Source organism: Camellia sinensis, chromosome 11, assembly GCF_055761805.1.
Source record: "Camellia sinensis isolate YWXY chromosome 11, ASM5576180v1, whole genome shotgun sequence".
Classification (NCBI taxonomy): domain Eukaryota; kingdom Viridiplantae; phylum Streptophyta; class Magnoliopsida; order Ericales; family Theaceae; genus Camellia; species Camellia sinensis.
In genome coordinates this window covers 40,333,321-40,338,269 of record NC_138971.1, presented here as the reverse complement: position 1 = coordinate 40,338,269, position 4,949 = coordinate 40,333,321, and the positions used below count along the sequence as shown (strand labels likewise).

Sequence of the window (4,949 nt, the reverse complement as noted above, 5' to 3'; positions counted from 1 at the left end):
TGAACAAATACCCTATCCTAGGATGTTCTAATCAAATTTCATGGTTCAATTTCTAGCATAACTTCTAAGAACAAATTTTTCGAACTTGTATTTGCTTAAATGCGTTAATGTGCTTCTTTCTTGTGCTTTAGCTGCATTGCTTTCAGGCATTCACTAAAATTAAAAGATCTATAGATCAGAAAAATAAATTAGAAGCAGAAAACCAAGGGCTGCTTCTGAATTTTGGTTCACAGCTTGATTAGAGCTTAAAAGACTTGCACAAGACCATCTCGGGGTCAGTTTCTCAACAGCAGCAACAATTGAGATGCATGGAGGAACACGTCTCTTCATTTCTTGCTAGTAAATATGACGTATGAACTGAAAGTTGATGTCTCTTTCATATGTTAAACTTGTCAATTAATTTTGTTAATCTTACATCGTTTTCTCTCAGGCCACTCAAATACTGGAATCTAGGATCTGTGAGCCCGAGATTGCTGTAAGCTCAGTCAAGAGCGCAGGATCTGTGAGCCCGAGATTGCAACAGAAAAAGCTTGAGTTGGAGAAGTGATCTCGCCCGCCCACCTCTCCTGATTCCAGCAAGTCAAGACGGCAACCCAACAAGCAACAACCAGAGTCGAGTTCCCCAGGTGGGAAATGTAGACCAAAATCTACAAACTTACAGCAAATTGACGACCAATCCAGTGAGATCAGCTGTGAAACAAGGAATTCAAGTTACCTGGAAGACGATATTTCTATGCGATCAAGTGGAAACATTGTCTCAAACTCAGGGATAGACATAGAAGTCACTAGTTTAGAATGCTGTGCTGAGACCAATGGCAGCTAGAGTCCATCCATGAAGGCTGCCAAGTACTCAGTTTCTGGCATAGACTGCAAATCTAAAGGACAAAATAAAACAACTCAAGGTAAAATTGCAACTTAATGTAGTATATTAACAAAGGTGGACAATCTTTTTGTCACTAGCTCCATCATTTTTAAATTCATTCAAAATATGATTATATATGTTTAGCCCTCGTGAAATTATTTGCTTGATATATTAATCACGACAACATCTGCAGAAATGTAATGCTATGTAATGCACTGTAATGACAATGAGAGATTTTTTTTCATAACCAGGGTCAGATAAAGCTGAAGGAAGCTGCACTCGAAACCTCGGCAAATTCATTTTTAGAGAAGGAGAAAGATCTTGAGGATAAAATTGAAGAGTTAGAAAGAAGATTGGAAGAACTCAGTCAAAATAGAGCTAGTTTTTATGAATATCAATTCCAAAAGGTTAGTATCTTTGCAATTCATATGATGAAATCATGCATATGTTTCTGCAATGCCTTTCATTAACTGTTATATGCAAATCATTTGTGGCACTAGTTAAAAACTCTTAATCTCATTATTAGCATAAAGACAACATTTTTACTTTTCTATGTTAATTTCCTCTTGATTTTGTTGTTTGGTGAAGCACCTTTGGGATATGCCCAGTAGAGTTCAACAAGATAGAGAGCTCTTTCAAGTTGTGATTTAAATGTCATTCTCATCTAATCATAAAGTTGGAATATATGGTAGTTCATGGTATTATTATATAGGAAATGCTGTTATATAGTTAACTGGTCATATATGACCAACCAAATTTAAGTTGTGTGTTTGGGTGTGAACATAATTTATTCGGATCTGAGTACATTCAAAGTATCCTATCTAAGTACCTATTTAATATGTGGATCTAGAAAAAATAAGAGAAAATGAGGAAAGGATTTTGGGGCCTTTTTTTTTTTGGTGGTAAATAGGGTGCATGAAATTAAATATAGAAAAAAGGGTTTTGCATTATTATGAAGTATTATAATGTTTGAAACTTCTTACTCCAAGAAAAAGAAAGATTAAATCTCTATTGGTTCAACTATTTGATTTTCTTTGATTTGATTACTTAACTAGAGGATACCAAGGTAGCTAAATGGGGGATACCAAGGGGTTCTTGTTGCTAGGTCTTGAACTGTGTTTGGTAACAGGTTACTGTGAAATCTAAATCTAGAGAAGAAATCAATTTCATTATTGCTCTGTTTGGTTGCTGAGAATAGGTGGGAAAAGAACCTATTTAAGTTTGGAGTGCATTAATAGAATGCCTATCAGGTATTTTTTTATTTTTTGGGAAATACTTTTTATTTCAGGTAAAAAGCAATGCTAAAAACAATCAAAGCCCTTCAAAAATTAAAAAGATATTAAAGCATTTATGGTAGTAAAAAAAAATGATACTCTGACAATAACAATCATATAATTGAAAATCTTTCATGATGCTTGGCATTGTTGTGAGGTGTTTCATATTTTTAGTGTACACTCAAATATACTGTAATTGCAAGCACTCAGCTTCTCTCCCATGCTGTGACTATAGTCTAAGTTAGAGAGGAGGCAGACCCTTTTGCCAAACGCTCGACTTCTCTCTAGTCGACTGGAGTCCAATCGTGAGAGGAGTAGGACCATTTGCCAAAACCCAAAAGCACGTAACATCAAAGCTGTTAGACGTGCACCCATGTCTTTTTTTATTATGGAATCTAATTGTTAGCATCTATCAGAACATCATTTTTTTTGGTTTGGGAAGTGCCTTTTATTTTTGTTCTGTTTCTATTCCAACTCAGCATGATAGCTAATAAATTCATTGAATAGTTCTTTTGAACTTAATTTTATAGATGTTACAAATTAAAAATACGTTAGTGTTTATTTCAAAAATTGGTTTACTGCACAAGTTAATTTAAATATGCTAGGATATAGTGACTATTATTATATAAACTTGACATGATCAAAGGAACTGAAGCTCTATCACTTTAATCTGGGTATTGAAAAACAAAGCACAAGTGTATAGTCATCTGGCTGTCCAAGGAAACTGATTAAGGATGTGAACAAATCTTGTGTGTTTTTTCTGTAATTTTGTAGAGAGAAGCAAACTTCGCTAAATTACGTAAGGTTGTGTTTGGATCAAGGCTTTGAAGAGGGATTTGCAGAGAGTGAGAGAGATTAAAAAAAAAAAAGTATGGGAAAAATGAATGAAATAGAAGCTACATTTTTATCACATTTCCCTTTCCTTTTCCCTCCACAAATCCCACCCCAAATCCTAGATCCAGACCTTGTCCCATAAAGTTTGCCTCATAGGAAAAATCAAACCATGTCTATTGTAATTTGAGTATCTGTTTTATTTTCGTTACACTTGAATATCTTCATACGTGGCTCTATACAAGATTTAAACTTCTGATAGAATGCACAACTAATTAAAGCATTTGAAAACAAGTCAAATTACATTACAAATGGATAGATTTTTTTATTTTTTTTAAAAAAAGAAGCAAAGTAGTTCTAGCACCCTGAGTATTGCATAGCTTTGGACTAAAGTTGCAAGTTATTCATTACATTTGAGTGATTTAGTAGTTCTGCCAAGTAATTTTGTCTTCCTTTGAATTTGCAGTACAAATATGGTCAATTACTCTAGGTAGCAGTGGGAAAAGGCAGAGTTATCTGTCAACCATCTCAACAAGACTAGTATTGCAGAGATTGAATCTACTGTAAAGTAAGTCTTCCGTTCCCTCGTTTTTAGATTTTCTAGTAACCTTTTATTTATTTTATTTTTTAAAATGTTTTTGGTTTTCTTATCATGTTCTTTCTCTCCCTGAACAGGGCAAAAATTTGTGCGAGCCATGGTGTATGTGAAGAATTTGTCTCTAGATCCTCATCCATTAATGCAGAATACGAAGCTAAAGCCTGTGACACACAGGCAGCTGTTAAGGTTAATTAAATCCCTATATATGAAATTTTAATTTTTTTTCCCTCTATTTATCAAACAATGAACTCAAGTGGGAAATATTATGAACTTGCAAATTCGCTGATGCTGGACCAGGAAACCAAGGAAGAGATAGACTCCATGTCTATCTTGTGCTTGAATCAGCTTAAGTGTGTCAGTTAGAATCATACTGAAAGCATAACAAATATCAGAAACCAAGCGGAGCAATTTCTGAGGAAAGATTATTTGGTAGGCTTGCTTGCTTGCTTGATATATCTTTCTTAATGTTAGAATAAGATTATCAGGAAAATATTCTTATGTCTCGGGGTGTTAAAAAGTAGCTAGACATTACTTAATTTTATTCTAGGATTTTTGAGAAAATGGTTTTTAGGCTAAGAAGCACGAACATGCAATTTTCAAAAAATGCATGCATAATTTTATATATTTATTATATGTCGTATATTTGAATATTATACATCAATTAGGCACATCAATTGGGACTGTATATACTGGATTGACGAGACCTAAAAAAGTTTCATGTTTTGACAAATCTTGAACTTGCCTTGCCCCTTTTAAAACCTTGAGCTACATTACATTACACTCTTGAAATCACTGGACTGATGAAAGCACACAAAGACCAAAATTGGTAGTTAGATTGTTCCAACTGAGTTTATTTATTTATTTATTTTTCTTGGGAACGGAGAGTTTATTAAATAGTGTAATTTTGCACAGGTTGATCAGCATACTAGTACAACTCCGAAGTTGAAGATAATAACAGTGCTTAGCTTGGCATCCATCGAGGAGATGAGAACGCCTGCAGTTGGAAATTTTATGGCGAATTTTACCGGACCAAATTTGGGCTGTACTGAAAGCAAGATTCAACAACATCAACAAGGGCTGTGTCTCGGAGCAGCACCTAATAATAGAACTCTGTTTGCATATGTTAATCTCTTAATGAGCTCCTTGATAAGAATATTTAGACAAATGGAAAACTTGAGTAGCTTCATCTATTGTATATTGTTGGATGAGTCTTAAAGTAAACTGGTGCAAACACACACATTCATCAACTGATGAGTTATAAAGTTTGCCAATTCTGAAAGCTGAGGTTGGCTTTATGTTATTTCAAATTGTATCTTATAAACTATTGTGTCTGAGAGATGCCTTTTGTAAATTTTTAAATCTTATAAAAAATATAAATGATTTT

The 4,949-nt window shown here is 34.0% G+C and overlaps 1 long non-coding RNA gene across 1 annotated transcript; it reads left to right on the top strand.

The window, feature by feature from the left end:
* The first annotated feature begins 770 nt into the window (after positions 1-770).
* Positions 771-3,996, top strand: LOC145803106 (uncharacterized). Its single transcript, XR_014345218.1, has 5 exons — positions 771-902; positions 1,114-1,269; positions 3,434-3,535; positions 3,643-3,751; positions 3,863-3,996. It is a non-coding gene; the product is annotated as an uncharacterized LOC145803106 (long non-coding RNA).
* Positions 3,997-4,949: the final 953 nt, after the last annotated feature.